The following is a 19,338-nucleotide window of genomic DNA, read 5'->3' as shown; positions in this document are numbered from 1 at the left end:
CCAGCTGATCTGAATAATTATTATAGCTCAAATCTGGCTACAACAAATTGACTTGACATCAGTATGAAAAGCCCCAAACTGAGAAATCTCTATCAAAACAAAGATTATATTGTATCATAAGACACAGTTTCGAAATTAACCCCAGTTGCGAAATGAGAGAGGGGTTACATGATCATGTTTATATCACATACATAGAATATGACCATGATTAGACCATTGATTTTATTCCCAGAAATTATTTTTTGAAAAGAGATTACTTCTTAACCCACGTAGTCCCATCATGACCTTGACAACAACCAACCATATTAAAATAAAATATAACTTTGTTTACTAATTCTGAATCGCGGTCAGAATTTAAATCAACACCTGTTGTTTATAACCTAACAGTCAAGGTAAAAATTGTTTCTGAAAAAGTATAATATCTAGTGAATAAATTTACATTACAATAGCATGAAAGGAAAATAATTTTTTAAAACTGAAAAACAAACAATTAAATATATATATATATATATATATATATATATATATATATATATATATATATATATATATATATATATATATATATATATATATATATATAAAATTAGATATACGTAAAAATTCGAGTAACACATTCATGATTTATAATTATTATTTACACAGATTCTAAATGTGGTGGTTTCAACGATGTCAATGTCTGATTGATTAAGGACTCAGGGGCATTATGATAATTGTTGCTTATTGTAATACACTCGTCGGACATTGCAACGTTGTCCAGTCCTGACGACATCACCGATGGCAGTTGTGCCTATGCGTTCGTTGCTTTTGATAAAAGTTATGTGTGTTTGTGTAATTTATCAGCCTCGATGAGGAAACCAGCAACATCGGCGATAACGGCAACACCGTTTCCTAAAACTATTCCATCATGTACGTTGCGGATAATGTATCGAGTAATGGCATAGTCTCAGCGACCACAGCAGATGCCTCGTATAAAACATTCCTGATGACGACGATGCGTATGTGGCGCTTCTTTTGGTTTGTCATGTAAGTGTATGTTTATGATATATTTCAACTATGCCTGCCAAGCACCTGCTTGATCATACCTGTAGGACTGTGTGAGATGGTGAGCATTAATATTGAGATTCATGGTGTAAATACAAGTAATCAACTGAGGTGTTTTGCGACGAATTCAATACGTCGCTGCAGTTAACTTTTTGTCGTCAATATCAATATGAATATTTACTTCGTATTTGATTTTGAATGACTAACACGGTTACAGAAAATCTATCGGTTAAATGACCCCATGGATAAGTTGTAAATACCCTATCCTTTGCAGAACTGAAAACTGAGCCTGTATACGTCGTTGACCTCGGCGGCATGTTTGATAGTGTTATTTTGTTTTAACCATGTCGCTAATCCAGATTTTAGTGTATATATCGCATTGACACACAAAATTCACCGGTCTGACAGGATAAAATGATGGCTCTGTAACCACCAGCTTGCGCAGGTCCACCACAAGCTGTAGGTGGTCGTGGTATACTAGCTCAAAAATGTATGTCAACGACGGATTGTCTTAACAGATATAGATGTTCCTGTGAGAAATAATAGATCGGATATAATGTTGCGAAATACCACTGAGATATCTGCAAACCAGGATCAATTTCTGATCTTGACCCATGAACGTCATCAACCGATACTACACGCGTGGAACATGGTTGATCTCAAAATCCAGTAACACTTCTTCAGATGAATCTAGATATTCATTTATTCTCAGAGACAGTTCACTACCCCTGAGCGTATCAAACACCATTGTTGACTTTCCCTCCTGATAATCTACCAGTGCGTTATCCTCAAGCACTATGAATAATATACTGAAACTCCCTGCTTTAATGCCATCTACCATATGAATAACACAGCTACATCACTTTGAAAGCTATCTTGGCATGCGAATAACCCAACAACATCACTTTGAAAGCTATCTTGCTATATGAATAACCCAGCAACATCACTGTGATAGCTATATGGCACATGAAAATTCATTTAAGATCGATCGACGCGCTGAGAATCGCTAAAATTGTCATTGATTGTTACCTTGCGATTCTCAGGATGATCATTGTTATCGTTCGCGGAATATCATTGACGGACCAGCAAACCGAGATAAACATTGGAATATCCTGTGAGGCCCGGTATCGTCGTAGCTGCATCGCCGTTTTCGATGCATTATTCAGTATTCTTTCCGTCAATCATGTATGTGGCACTGTTAAACAACTCTACGACACCATTCTTGACCAAGCGCCAATTCAATATGATATGTCTTTTACAAGACTGGTTGTCTCATAAACTCTTAGTCAAGAGAGAGAGAGAGAGAGAGAGAGAGAGAGAGAGAGAGAGAGAGAGAGAGAGAATTAAACTTCCCAACACATTATATTAAAGAATAGCAAAGAAATATTAAAATAACATAATGTTGCAACGTACTAATGTTAGATTAACATCGTAACACCAAAATTCCTTATACTATATGAAAAATTGTACATAGGCGATAATCTTACCTGTATTGACACAAGCCTTTTTGAGTGTCTGACGAAGGAACTGGAATGTCCGTGGATAGACGCTTTTTATATCAGTTTCTTATAACACGTCGAAATATGGACATGCGTCTAGTTCTTGTGTACTCCAGAATCTCAAAGTGAGGATCAATCGTTCCTACAGACTATCGTCTGGGTCTATGTGCGTCATTAGGTAGACAATTCTGCTAGATCAGCTCATTTGCTCATCTAAAAAGAATCCTTGGAATTCGTCTAGTTCATCTGTCTAAACAACTTACCGAGTATAGTTGTTTGCTGACTTATGATACAAGGGAAATGTATGTACAAAGTATTTTGCCTTTTTGATCATAAGGGCGCAATCTTTATTACATAGTGCACAAGTGTAATACCAAAATAAATGAATTTAATCTCAACATATTTTAATAGAAAATTACTGTTAATATAATTTAATCAAAACTTACTTATATATAATTAAGAGAAAATTTCAATCGTATTACTTTTACTTAAATAATCTGTCCTACTATATTATTTGCTTTCAAATTTTCCCTACGATCTCAATGAATGGCTCAACGGGAAGGAAGTATCTGCTTGTATCATGAACTTACTTGTAGTTCGATTCATTCACGTGCGTCAGGTAAACATGCATCATAAGAATAATACTGATTATCAAGCACTGATTCATCCTTGAGGACGGGTGAATAAATATCAAATGCGGGACAATACACACGCTTGATCATTTTGTTATATTTACTGTTGTCTAAAATGATTTTCCAAAGATAGTGAGAGATCCTCACGATCAATTAATGATTATTGCTAGATCCACCGACGACGTCGATCAGACCACTTCCTTTTCTTTGATTTGCTTTTATATTTTCTCTCTCGTCAGTTTGTTTTGTCAGAGGCACGCCTGAGAATTTATTCAGCCGTTCATTTGCAGCTTGATTTATTATTTTAGTGACACTTGCTATGATCACTTCGGTGGTGCGCAGGTTTTGCTGGCTTTGATTTTCATCATATTAATCATGTGAGACTGTCTCGGACTGCTGAAAGTGATTTATCATTGTTTTGCAATCGGTTTTAATTTTATGTTTACCTTTCTGAATAGACCTTGAACAACATCTCTGAATCAATCACCGTAGATAACAGTATGTGTTGGTAATCATGAAGTTATCATTATGACCAGCACAAGTCCATGTTGGGCCTTGTGTAAGATTATGCTATTTTATTGTCATTGATTTAATTGCATACCTAATCGCAGTGGTAATGGACGATAATTTCATCGGTAATTGCCCGGTATCCGTTCATTTCCATTACTCCACCTATAAATAAACGCCGAGTAATCGCATCGCAGTAGCTTCACTGATGATTTCAGGAAATTATTACCAATAATAATTTCTAGTCGATCGATATTATAAGGTACGTTATCAGAGCAAACGTTATCCTGTAGAGTGTTAAGGCCACTTCCTTGAATAGCAAGACCAATTCCAGTTGTTTTGTCATGGAGAATCTTTGACATAACTTCTACCTTTTCCTTCTTTTTTCAGATCTAGTTCAAGCTCCTGCTTTTCACCTTGCTACTTTTGATTTTGAAGTTCACCATTCATTTCGTCTTGTTTTTGTTCCTTTTCTTGTTTTAATTGTCAACATATTATTCAAATGCCTGGCCAAGTAATTTAAAATATCCATCGTCACCTCTGACATAAAGGGTAATGCAATACAGATATTTAAGCCAGTTAGCAAGACTTCGTATACTTTTTGACAAATTCAGATTTCATATATTCTTCTTTTTCAAACGCAGTAATTCCAAATAGTTTATTTTTATCCATGATAGCTACAATACATTGGCTGCTAAACTGATCCACAATATCAGTTTTAGCTTTTGGTGAGTTTTTTTCTGTTTCTGGTTTTAATACGAGCCTTGATATATAATTGTGGTTGAGAATCGGCTAATCAAAGAGAAACTTGTTAGTGGCTTTTGTTCTTCCTGCTATTTTTCCATTTCTTTTAGTGGTTTGTTTCAACGATGGAAAGAACCGGCTCAAACAATTTCCAGCACGTTCTGCAAAGTACATTCGATCACATTGACGTTGTTGCAGCTGTTGTTTGACAGAATGAATGACGATAAGACATTTCTTCATTGCTTATAGTCATTGTCGAGCTGGCTTTGATGTGTGAGATTCCATGGTTAGCGCAGAATCATACACAGTTATTAATTTCGTAACGATTTAATTATTTCATTAGATGGCACTATGTTAGAATTTTCGTTTATACCGTCGATTCACTCCATTTTTTGTAACCTATTTCAGAAGAACCTTACTGAAGCTTTAATTTTTACGAACCTTACATCGAGGTGGTCTGTCCCTCGCCCTTCCCCCAATGGCGAACTTTGTTAAAAACCTTTTTTCACGAGTAGTTGGCTCTATGTTAAGCCCAGCTCACTTATCATCAGACGTGACCGTAGACGCTATTGCAATGGATCATTTGCTACAACGACCATATTTGTCCGAATGTTTTCGTCTATTCAGCTCCACACTGCTCTTAGTCTCATCCTCGGTAAAAATCCTGTGTATATAGTTGGAAAGCACCAGAATGTTGCCATATTGTCTCTGGCGACTTTCATCTCATATAATTGATCCTGGTGTTTTATTTAGGCATAGCACGTTGTAAGCTTGGTCTCAAATTGTCGTACAATGATTTTCACTTTTATTCTAGACCGCTCCGTTTGCCTAGTTGTTAGAGCGTCTGTCTCGGATATGGGAGATTGTGGGTTTGAACCCGGCTGAGTCATGCCAAAAAAACGTACAAAAAATGGTACCAACAGCTGCCTCGCTTGGCGCTCAGGATGAAGGGGTTAGTATTAGGGCTGGTCAGCCTGGTGTCAAAATAATGTGACTGGGTAGCACATCATGCTAAATTTCTGTGACCTGATGCTTCAGTGCTAGGCATCCCTATAAACTGCCACACTGCAGACATCATAGCGATAAGACCCAAAAATTGTTAAAGCTTCGTTAAAAATCAAATTCACACACACAGACACACACATACACATTGATCGATCATGGGTACTTACAACGAATAACGTGAGTATATATTATTTAATATACTACGATCTATGTAATAAAACTAATACGACGGCTACATGGTTCTATATAAATATGGTTAAATATTTTGTATAAAGAACGAGCAGTGCAAAGTCACTGACATTTTTAGATATTTAAAGGACTGGATATTTAAGGATTGAACAAGAGAACTTTTAGAGGAAAAATAGGATGTGCGGCAAGCTACTTTGTCTACGTGTGTAGTACATACATACATACATGCATACATACATACATACATACATACATACATACATACATACATACATACATACATCCATCCATTCATCCATCCATCCATCCATCCATCCATCCATACATACATACATACATGCATGCATGCATGCATGCATGCATACATACATACATACATACATACATACATACATACATACATACATAAAACAAAAACGGCAGTTGCCAGAACATGTAGATGTGAAAATGTTCTACATGAACAGAAATTTATTTTTGAGTGTTGGTGTGGTCGCATACCAAATGACCAAATTATCGCTCAAATCAACAGCAAAAAGTTCGACAAGAGGATTGCAAACCTCGAGGCCGTATTAAGGTAAATAAATAATTTGCGCAGCGAAGTTGTGGAACAAAACGGAATCGCGGCCAATGCGACAATCAAGTATTGAGACGGGTGAAAAATACGATTTGATTTGAAATACACGTGGAAAGTAGAACGCCCTTGGCACAAGGTACTGCTTATTAGTTAATTTTTCAAGGATTAGAATCAATCCTATCCACCATTCGGTGGTAAATGGTTCTCGTTTTCGTTTATGGAAGCAGAGTAAAGTATTTTGTTGTTGTCCTGTATAGTATCTTATCTGTTCTGGTTTGGTTTAGTTTAATTTGTTTAGCTTTCGTTCTATTATTAACGCCCAGTGAGTGTGTGTGTGATTTTGATTTTTAACGTAGCTTTAACATTTTGTCAGTCAAATCGCTACGATGTCTGCATTGTGCCAGTTTATAGTGATGACTAGCACTGGGACATCATGCAGCAGACATGTAACATGATGTCCCACCCAGTCACAGTATCCTGACACCAGGCCAACCAGTCCTAACACTTAACACTTTATGCTGAGCGCCAAGCTGTTCGTACCATTTTTGTAAGTCTTTGGTATGACGCAGCCGGGGATCGAACCCGCGACCTCCCGGATCTGAGGCGGACGCTCTAACCACTAGGCAACCGGAGCGGTCAACTCCCAATGTGGAATAGTCAGTGGCTCTGCAGCAAATGAATTTGATAACAAAATAATTAAAGCTATCCGGGCAATGACGATCCGAAATTTACAATATATGTTAATGCTTAACATAGCAAATAATGAAATTGACTATTTATAATACAGTACATTTGGCAACTTGCCAATTATGGAACTAAATTTACGAAACAAAAATATATACGACAAAAATGTTTTCCGACATAGCAATTTCGCAGGTCTTCGTAACCTTAATCTGAGTTCCAATAATGTTAGACTGCATATATCCTCTCATTTTTTAGCACATTTCAAGCAATTGAACATTGATTGATCTCAAATAATAAATTTGAAGGATTATCTATTCGTGCATTCGAATACCTTCTTAATCTTCAGATTTTATCATATAATGAGGTAATAAATCACGATGAAACTGCATATACAAATTATTAATATTTGCGACATTAAAACTACAAGGAAATCCTATCAATTGTGATTGTAACTTGCAATGGATTCAAAAATGGCTTTCGTATCCAAATATATATGGTATGCTTAATATAGACAGTTTTACGCTCACGTGCACCGTATTTAATAGTCCGATTGATTCTGTGATCTAGATGCTTGATACCGGAGATTAACTTTGTCAGTATAAAAGTCATTGTAACATTTTTATTTGTTTGTGCTGTTTCTTAGATGTATATGCATGTTCGCACGTCGTCCCGAGGAGTGCATATGTTTTATAAGCAATGACAGATCAGTGAATTCGGTCCTATGGGAGAGAAAACTGTTTGATGAAGTTCCAAGAGAAATACCTCCGGCAGCAACGCGTCTGTACCAGAATGGAAATAACATCATTGTAGCGTCGATACATTCCTTTCCAAATACGATACGCCTCGAGGATCTTTCTATGAATAATTCCATGCATCTTTATGGAATCTTTAATCTTTGATTTCCTCAAAGACTTTCTTTGGACTGAACAAATTGCAACGATTATCACTTAGCAAAAACTTTTATAAAAGATGGATCTTTCAGTCATCCTCTTGCAACATACATCTTGGACTTTTCCAATACAGGCTGGACTTTTCCAATACAGGCTGAACTTTCCAAAACTTGCTCTACAAAAAGAGGGATATTTCTTGTATGAAATATTCTTTGCATCATCGCTCAAACTTTCGGGTAATCAATGGACATGTGATGGTGAATTTCTAATATATTTTGACCATTTCATATAGTCCAACGTCAAAACAATAAAAGACTTGATTTGTGTCCAGTTATTATCGTGCGCCAAAGTAAGGAACTCATACATAAAGTTACCTTGGTGTTGCGCTAACAACTTTACTTGGGACCATCGTGATTATTTTAATTATTCTCTTTTGCGTCTTCAGAACCTGGATTTTCTGAAAGTTTGGATTTACGCAAAGTTCGTACAGCGAATCTGCAATAAAGAACAGGACCAGACAGATATGTACAAACCATATGATGATTTTGTTTCCTACAGCAGTAAGGATGAAGACTATGTGGTGCATGAGTTAGTTCCGGTTCTGGAAAATAATTTGAATTGCAGACTCTGCGTTCATTATAGACATTTCCTTGTCGGAACAGCGATTGCAGACAACATTGTGTTTAGCAATGAGTCTTGTAAGCGAGTATTAGTGGTGTTATCTAGAGTGAATGGTGCCATTACGAGTTTCAGACTGTTTCTCAAAAGCTACTAGCAGAAGAGAAAAATCGTGTCATTATTATTCTTTTGGGTGAAACTGATAAATCTAAACTGATCCCTAAATTGATATATTATATGCAGAGAAATACGTACGTAAACCTCGACGATGCTTGGTCTTGGGAAAAGATCCTATGTCTTAAGTAAAGAAAAACATGGACTAAAGACATGCTGGTTTTTATTGTTTTCGATTTTTTGTTGTTGTTATTGCTCCTGTCGTCGTTTTTCTGCTTGGTAATTTTTTCGTGTTGTTGTTGTAGTTATCGTCGTTTTCCTGCTTGTATTTTTTATTCTTGGTGTTGTCGTTGTCGTCGTTTTACTGCTTAAAAATGATTGATGCGCATTGCTCTTATCTATTTATTGTCTGATAAATCTAAACTGGTTTCTTCAACATATTGGTATTGTTTGTATTTTGTACAGATTGACTTTCCGAAGTATAATAATAATAATAATAATAATAATAATAATAATAACAATAATAATGATAATAATAATAATAATAATAATAATAATGATAATAATAATAATAATAATAATAATAATAATAATAATAATAATACTTAATACAAGATTACATTGATAAATCCACTTAATCGGATGAATTGGATTGCAAATGCCTGGTAATGACACTTTGCTTTGGGAAATATATTTGATATTATTTTGTATGACTGAAGCTTTTGATTGTCTCAAAAACAGAATAACTTATCGTTTAAAGGCCGCAGACATCATAGTTTAAACTGTACTATCGATTGACCATCACCAGCCTCCCTTACCCAGCATAAGATGTAAAACACAATGCAATCGCACTTGTTGAGTATAATAGGTTCCTATCAATGCGTCAGTCTAAATGACCGAAAATAATCATAACATGTTAAAATCTACATGATAGGTGGATGTGAGAAATAATGTATTGTGAACATCTCTCGTTATTTTTCACTAAATTGTCTGCTAACGTTTTACTATTCAGCTCGGAATATACACCTGGATATGTTCTTGATCCTTGATGTGCCGTTACTGAAAATATTGTCAGCATTCTGCACTGATAGCCACAAAATCATGCCATTGCATTATATGAAGTTTACGTCTTTTCGGTAGTGATAGAGGAAAAATATGGCTTTAAGAATAAGTGAAGATTCTGTACACGTATGACACAAGCACACAAACAACCACACATTCACAATAGCTGCACTGAAATTCGATATTTGCTTTAAAGTGCAACTTGGTCTGAGAGCTCCACGAACAAACATGCCGTTTCCGCATTAGGAGGCAATATTTAATGAAGTCTTTAGGTTGAAGACAACATTCAGGTTTGGAAGCAAAGCAAGGTCTAATTAGAGCGAAATTTGAACGCAGTGTCAAGGTTTTGCTTTCTGCTGGTACTAACAAATATTATTTGCTTTCAATATCCATATGACGTATTAATGGTTTGCAAAATTGTCCAATAGCGATCTTTTGTGAAGACAGGGTAGATCCAAATGATAACTAAAGAAATATTTATTCGCTCAAGCGTGTTGTTGCAATGCTATTAGATTCTCTCTCTCTCTCTCTCAGATATATAGATAGCTAGATAGCTAGATAGATAGGTATGTATATATATATATATATATATATATATATATATATATATATATATATATATATATATATATATATATATATATATATATATATATATATATATATATATATATATATATAAAGAGAGAGAGAGAGAGAGAGATTTGAAATCATTAATTTTCTCGGACTGTGTTAGTCTGTCTATGTTCTCAGTACCTGCTACTATTTGCGTCCAGATTTGGTTCCTATATGCTCTCAGTCTATGTTACCATAAGCTCTCAATTTATGTAACTCTTTCGTCTGAGGATATACATATTATAAGTAGGGGAGCATGAGGCACATATCCAACCCAACCCTCAATTATTGGGCTCGACTGGTTCCTGTGGATCAAATTACGTGCGTTTAAATGAATCACATATACGTCTTATGATTCGGATTGCATCATAACCTTCTTCTCATCTCTTGCTATGAGAATGGATTATTTATAAGTAAAGAAATGTCTTTGCCCATGGTTAGAGGGAGAGAGAGAAGAAAGAGTTCAGGCTCTCTAACAAGTGTGTCACAAATAAGCGTGTTGATATGGCTACATCTTGGGGAATGAGGTACGGAATCGCTGTAAGGACAGGACAGAGCTGTTGTGCCTCGAAGAACGAACTAACCCTTCGTAAACCAGCTGATCTATTTATTCAGTTTTTGCTTTCGCTCAGTCCAGTCAGAACAAGACTCTTCACCTTTCTCAGGGTCATCGTGTGAACTATCTGTGTAATTCGTCCATTATTGATTTAATAATTCGCCTGTTCAGCAGCTTACCCCTAGTCTAAATTGCTGAGATTTAGATACGAGAGAAATGTATTTTATGCTGACAATTCCTGACATTTAGATACGAGCGAAATGTATTTTGTTCTGACAATTGCTGACATTTAGATACGAGCGAAATGTATTTTGTGGATTTCTGCACCTGATCGTAAAGCGCGATCTTTATAAAATAGCATACAGTTATATTGCACAAATAGATAAAAATTATCTCAATATAGTTTAGTGGAAAATTGCTTTCAATATAATTTAATGTAGAGGCCGACCGAAAAAAATAAATTTCTGGTTTCGGCCGAAAACGAAACCAGACCGAAAGTTATAAATTGACTTTTGGCCGAAACCGAAGCCGAAACCGAAAGTTTAACTACACCTTCCGACGAAACTGAAAGATAAACCGAAGTTGCTGAACACAAGATTTATTGAATAGGCCTGGGTCATGATGCAATGCTACACTTCAACAACTGAGTAGGGTAACATGTCGACAACGATCAAGTCCATGATGCAGTTATCAATTCGCCGAACTGCAACGTGGTCATCAGGCCAGACCATTCTGCTCTCGACCATTGATGTCAAGGACGTCTGCACAAAATTCGGTAATGCATGTTTAGTCGCTTTCTCTTCCATCATCATCTTTTTCGAGGCACGCTCTGCTCCGTCGTTCACGGACCTCTTGAGATATGTACCATGGAGCTCCTTGTGGCAGCTGGCCAGATGAACGTTCAAGACTGAAACTGTCTGAAGTCTTGGTTTATCGCTGCCAAGTGATAACAGTTTGTTGCATTCTTTGTACTGCGCCTTGCTTGCATCAAAATCGATTTTTGTGAAGTAATCCCACACTGCATTTTTCGACATTCTTTGCGGTGATTAACTAATCCGTTTATTATTAACTTCATTTTTCTACTTCACACAGATTAATTCGCTAAAGTTTAACTAAATGAAATTATCAATATTGTCAGACTTCGAAAGCTCTGTATTCAACACGCGAGTAGACTGAAATGCAACAGTGTCTAGAATTACCTAGAGCCGACTGACCGGCCGAGAAGCTGAGTAATAGACGCAGCACTAGCGTTCCATTCTGAAAGTTAAAATAGATCTTCGGCTGATGACCGAAAGTCAATATCAGTTTCGACCGAAACAGACAGCAAACCGAAAGCTAAATTTTTGGCTTCGGCCGAAACAGAAATTATGCCGAAAGAGGCCATTTGCTAACTTACGGCGCCGAAACCGAAACCGAATTTCGGTCGGCCTCTAATTTAATGAAAACATTACTTTTAATATAATTTAGAGAAAATGTCAATCTTAATACTTTTATTTACAAGTTCTGTCCTAATATATGTATAAACCGTCCACTAAGTGGCCAAGTATAGCTAAAACAATTATACATCTATAAAGCTCAGTTTAAAAACAATTTTTATGGTGTTTTTATTGATCCATATCTAAGGTACCCTATCCTCCCCAACCCAATTTAAATACGCAAAGATATTTTCTGTATTAAACTTTCTGTATTTCTTCTTTTAAAGTGCTTCGCATATACTACAATAATTAAATCCTTCAACTCTTAGTATTTGTGTCGTTTTGCGTATCTCAAAAATTGTAATTAAGCTCCTATAACATACATTAATGGCAGTTGATTTTATATGATGTATCGAAATTAATACCTAATAAAATATGTGTTTTTGAAAATCATTGCTGACTAGTATATTACCCTCATCTAAAGATAAGACTACTTTTATTTGTTAAGATTGAATATTTGCTTCTAAAAATCAGCAAAATCCTGTGATAATGGAAAGGCGTACGCGTCATCAATAGATTTGATTTTTTTACTGAGGTTTTTCATTTGCACATATTTCATAAACGCCTCGACTGATTTCTGTTCATTCTTAGCATGAAGTCTTAATAAGAAATGACCATTTAATCTGCAATATACTTACAAATCTTTTCGACCTTGTGCTAAAGATCCTAGTCGTATACTATTTGCATGAACGTTTATTTGGGCAAACATTCTAAATACTTAAATGAATTATGTTTATGGTAGGAATTAATCATTATCAAGCGATGCTAACTGAATTAGGTACACACTGACTCGGTCCTTTGAGCTAGGTATCAAGGATGGAATCGTATAAGATTTTCATTAAGATTTTGGTTCTCACGTTTTACATGTATTTTCAGGTCACAAACTCTCTTGATATATTCTGTTTGACTAGGCATTCCTCTCATTAGAGCTGGGTACTATCTAAGCATTTTTACCGCGGTATACCTCGGCCTTTCTGAAGGTTCCTCTATACGCACCATGGTATACCGCAGTTAAATTAGGGAACAATAATTTAATATTCTTTAGCAGGCGCCTAATATTGTCTTTTTTCTATTTCCGCGTACCAATGGAAGAGAAAATATCTTTCGGTGATTTATAGCAAACTATGACTATGTTATATCCACTGTATTATCTGAACGATCATAATAATTATTATTAGCTTGACATAAAAGAAAATAAACAAATCGGGTCAAAGCAAAATCGCAACAAACCCCACTTCACCCCAGAAATCCTGGAATATGAATGATTCGTACCATATAGTATATGAATTTTTATGTATCTGTTAATTGTTTAATAAAATGTGACCTAAAATCTGTAACTAAATTTGGGATGAGTAAGCTTATACTGCAGCTGACACTTATTTGATACCATCTTGCTATGATTAAACAGTTGTTGATGAACATAGGAAGCATTGACACTGAAGCCAACAAGTACACTATTGATATAACAGACAGATAACCTATAAGTGAGATGTCAATACGAGAGCAATATATTTATCAGCGAGGGTCAGTCAATTCTAAAAAAAAACCACTTAACAAAAGAGAAAATACTATGTGGAATTGAGAATTTACGTCAGCAAAATGCTGTCCTGTAAATCATTGAATAAATACATGCAATTAACACATTAATATACGCTAATAAATAACCAAAATACAATTTTGTTTTTAACCAAACATTTTCCGGATAATTGGCCGAATATCTTTCAAATTTGGCACCACGCTGGCCTATAAGACACATGTCAAACAATTAAAGGAACATAAATGTATTTGTAATATTTAAAATAATTTTGGACATATTCTACTATTTTGCACAAAAATTAATAATAATTTAAAATTATTTTGTCATGAAAAATGCAAAGATGGCGTTAATATCACTATATTCGCACCTATATCACTTGGGAATTTCGGTACATTCGTTACTTAGGGAAACTACCAAAGTACCAGTACTGTGAGAAAGAACCGTGGTACGGTCCACTAGACAAAATGCAAATCATTCGTCGATATGCTCACTCACCAGTTCAAGTTCACAAGTTTTAAAGCAAATATCCTCTTGCCTAGAGTCTAGAAATTTCAATAGATACAGAAGATAAACATTATACAAGCACAGTCCTTGAGCAATAACGCGTGACTCTTTGATATTGGACATGTTTGACATCACCTGTCTCGTAGAAATACATTTGTATTTTATCCGACATCCGTAACTGTACTTATATGTTGGCCTTATATTATGCCTATCATATTAGCCATGGGGTTTGGGGTATTTAATATTAACCGTGTCCGTACGTTCGTATATCTGTATGTCCGTCCTGCCAGGTTTGATTTTACTTGTGATTCTCGGGCATGCACTGTTTTTCATAATATATTTTAACTGTCGCCTGAGCGATAATGCTTCTAGATGCTTTAAGCCTAGTTTTTTTTATTTTTTTATTTGCTGTTCATGCATATATACACACTAGAAGAAATGATAATATCATTATTATACAATAACGCATTATACGGTAGATTTATATTCACATCTTGCCTAAACACATACAAAAAATAAACTGTAAGAGCCTGTGTAGTTTTCCAATCAAAAACGTAATAAATTTATTTCATAAAGGAATTAAAGCTGTGGTAATATTATTCATAATATTTGATGTGTGTTTCTAAAAATGAGCCAAAATTATGTTATTCTTTGTTTGAAAGATTGTAATTTCCAACACTCAAACGAGGATTTATTCCTAGAACACTAAAGGGTATTACAATTAGCACTTTAAATGATATACGTCTCAACCTTTTAACGTATTTAGCTTGCTAAGTAAGGACATCAAATCAACACATTAAAAGGAAATGAACAGTCAAACGTCTTTCAAATACACTCTAATGGTGATATATTTAAAACGCATGCACGTTTGCTCATTGAAGTTACTGGTTAAATACGAACACCATTTAAAACTCATCAATGTATGTCTGAAGCACATGAGAGAAACAGCAGCTCACGGCTGTTAATCTGTTTGAATCAGTTCACGATCGCTAATCTGTCTGAAGGAACTATGATAACTATATATATATATCTGAAGGAGCTTATGATTTATGTCTCCAAATAAGATAAACTCTGTATTCAATTGGTGAAGTTATGGACATAGTTGTATAACCTAATATAAAAGATTTACCCATCGTAAAAATGTCAGCGCTCAATATTTCTGGGTTCCCACTTGTTAGATATCATCTCAGTTCATAAATATAATTCTTCTCTTATATGCGTATTCCAACCACTTCCAAATAAGACTTGGCTCCTGGAACTGTTATGGGGAAACCAATATATACATCAGTAATATTTCCGTTCAAGATTATTTCAGGCAGATATAGTATATCGAAACTTAAAAAATCAACAGAAACTAAGTAATTTCTGAGCCCTCTGGTCTTCTTAGAGCATTGATTTTTATCTTAGAGCAAAGATTTCGAATCAGTTTACATTGATAGGAGGTACTGAATTTGATTGAAATGGTAGTGATCAAACGCATATAATGTTTATATTTGCCTACTCTTGTTAAGGTCCAATATTCAATGACGTGCACGCAATAAACTAGAAATTATCAATAATTACTCCAGTGAGCAATGTGCAAGGGATGTTGAAGGAACAAATCTTGTATCTAGCCGTGCCTAGAAAGAATACTTGGATTGAGAAAATACTAGAAAAGGACATAATGGTAATTACGAAAACAAATGGTAATCACTTATGATCGAAATTAAAGAAAGCGTTTACAAGGATGACATAAATTTAGTCATTAGGCAGTATTAACCATCTGTATTAGTTTAGATGGATATATGTCAACATTTATCAGTAATACACATAAATTAAGAGTGATTTATAGATGGAAAATTAGTGTTCATGTATGGGAAAATTTACGATTCAACAGCTGGTTCACAAGGTAACCATATATTCCACTGCAAATATTAAATCTGGGACTGAATGAGACCATTGCATTTCCTATACCTGTATCATAGTCAACAATATTGTTCCAACAGTGCCTGGCTACCGTTCCAGTATCCTAAATACAACTATTGTTCCATGGTTGCCTGACTACAGGCTCATTAACCTAGATGTAGCGGTATGCTATTAGTCGTTTAGTATTATCATGTTGTACCTTCTTACAAGGTGTCCGCTTTTTTTTGGATATCGTTATCTGGAGGGTGATCGCCCTATCTATTGATGCCCAGATCGAGTGAATATTAAAATAAAGTGTCAAACTTATAGATGAAATAAATTGAGATCTGAGCAGATATATCGAACGGAATGAAACGAGCACCCCCCCACACACACATGGAAAAATACAATATTTAATCAGTTATATCAACAAGTGGGATAATACATTACATTAGGAAGATACACTTTTTTGGAATAAATCTGTCACTGAAGGCAAAACCACAAATATATTCATCTAAATAGCCGATCTGTTTAAATGATATAATAGGTTCATTATATAACCGACTGAACGATCGAAGTCATTGCCTTGTACAATTTCATAACCTGCTTATTCTGGTCCACTCCAACTTCACTATGTTGGTTCAACCAGGTTCTTTCGCTTTTTTATTTTTCCGACCTCCCTACTGTCTCGCCTCTTTTCGGCCCTCAAACTATGTGTGGGTAGGTGGAAACATAAGTGCGTACTTCCGTGGATACGTCCGTGGAGCTATTTCCCCGTACAAAATAAGCAGAGACAACCTAAATATTGTCAGTTGTCCTACAGGGAACAGATAATTTCTCATCTCTCGTTATGTTAGATATCGTTCTATCGGAATTCAAACATATATCAAAGGTTATCTGGTCAGGTTAAACATGGGACATCATCAACTAACCTAGTATCACAAGATTAATGTACTTCCTAATGGCTATTTAATTACTGATTCACATTAACATTACACGAGACAAAGGTTCCGTTCTCATCTCAATTACACAAATGAATGAATGAAATTCATTGCATGCTTAACTACGTTATTTTCAGCGAATACACACATTCAAATCTTTAGGTCCCATTTAATCATCTAAGATTGGTGAATTCATACGGATTCTTGCAAATCATATCAAATAAAGTAAAACATGAAATTATGAGAATACCCAATTCCTATACAAACAAAAACGACAGATTCAAACAATTCGTCACAAAAAAATCATTGTACGAATTCAAATATCAGACCTCAACACATTTATACGCATATCAAGAATATTGATCTAGGAATTTAAGCACAACATTCATGCAAATATAAACAATGAAATTCAAGCGAATCATTATATTGGTATCAGCGACCTACATGCAATTGAGGCAAATACCTTATGCTTTCAAGCTTTGTTCGCTTCTACCGTCGAAACTGTGTCCGTTGACTTTCCGGACATCAGGTTCCTTTGACCAATGTTTTACGAGTTAATTTCTTCCGAATTCAGTCTCGGAGTCCCTTATATTTTCATTCTTGCCGGACGATTGCAGACTGGTTAGATTTTTTTGATGGAGGCAATTTAAAACCTAGAAATTATTGTGTGGGAAACACGCCCCTTATTTAGCATAACCTATCAGGATTAAATATAGTTACCGCCTTTTTAGAACTAGAAACCAAAATTGCGGTCAGAATGACTTAGAGAATTCCAAACAACCAATCTGGAAAATATCATATTCTGAAAGTTCCGATATAATATCAAAGTTAACTGTTCTATTTTCAAGTCGTCTAATGGCTAAGTAAACGAAGGCTTAATTATAAATCACTTCCGTTCTTGACACAGACATTACAAATTATGCAGTCTAGCGATTTAACAAGCACCTTTTCCCATGAATCGAATTAATTGTTATCTGGCCTCAAGTTAATGCGCTCTTCATAGCTCGGCATAAATTTGCATCTATACACTAGCTAACTCTATTATTCTAGCAATGCATGGCTACAGTCACGTTTTCCGAACTAGCTCTGATGTACCATTATTGCCTTGATAAAGTCCAATCTGACTAAAATCCGATTTCCATTGTCCCACATAAACATCTGACAGCAACCGGTTACGGATCATGTTCTGGTGACCTATGCTATTACCACAATCGCTTATTTTGTCAGTCAATCAGAAGAAGCCTATTCTGTTTCTATTCGGTAGATTGATCAGTATGGCTGAAGAGCATCAATGTGTGCCAAACGATTAACTCACTTTTATAATTTTGAAAGCTGCATTTTCGTTGCCTAATTAATGTGGCAGGGATAGTTTCCTAAATTGATCGCTGTCAACTTCCTTAAATTGAGGCTATTGTGTGACATTTCAGCAAGTATTGTTTAATAATTAAAGATATGGATATTTCTGAAATATGTGTTTCGGATTTATGTTGTTCTCGAATTTGCTGTGAGAATGTACGACTCCCATACACACTGTAAAGTACGTAGACACTGAATTACCAATTTTCGACTAGGCAGAAAACCCTTCTGGTGGTCTAAGTAGTTCAAGCGCCATCAGAGGATGTGGGATTTCGAGGGTTCGAACCTCGATCAAGTCATACGGAAGAAATATAAATAGTACTAACAGCTGCTTCACTTAGATCTTAATATTTATAGCTTAGTGATAGAACAGGTTAACCTATTGTCAGAATAATGTGATGTGGCACATTCTCTGCATCTTATTACACTGCAGACCTCGTAGCGATTTGACTAAAACTGTTAAAGCTGCATTAAAAATCCCAATCACACACTAGCACCCACACAAAGAAGAGGTAGCCATTCAGAGCAGTGGTGTGACTTGGATTTTCAGTCATAACGCTACGATGTCTGCAGTGTAGCAGTTTATAGTGATTTCTAGCACTGTGGCATCACACCGTAGACATGTAGAATGATGTCCCACCCAGGCACATTATTCTGACACCAGGCCGACCAGTCCTAGCACTAAACTCTTAATGCAGAGCGCCAAACGAGGCAGCTGTTGGTACCATGTATGTAAGTCTTTGGTATGACTCGGCCGGAGATCAAACCCACGACCTACCGCATCGCAGACGGACGCTCTAAGCACTAGGCCACCGGAACTATTTCAAAGTAGTGGACGTTAGTAGAATGTATCAAAAATGGAATGGATAGCATCTATCTTGCATTGATCAAACTTTTTAGTACACAAT

General features: G+C 35.6%; 1 pseudogene; it reads left to right on the top strand.

Annotated features, from left to right (window-relative positions):
* Nucleotides 1–6,907: 6,907 nt before the first annotated feature.
* Nucleotides 6,908–8,692, top strand: LOC149786264 (toll-like receptor 6; annotated as a pseudogene).
* Nucleotides 8,693–19,338: the final 10,646 nt, after the last annotated feature.

Source organism: Sinohyriopsis cumingii, chromosome 12, assembly GCF_028554795.1.
Source record: "Sinohyriopsis cumingii isolate HCF-2022 chromosome 12, ASM2855479v2, whole genome shotgun sequence".
NCBI lineage: Eukaryota > Metazoa > Mollusca > Bivalvia > Unionida > Unionidae > Sinohyriopsis > Sinohyriopsis cumingii.
The sequence above is the reverse complement of the archived record's forward strand: the minus strand, read 5'-3'. Positions and strand labels throughout refer to the sequence as shown.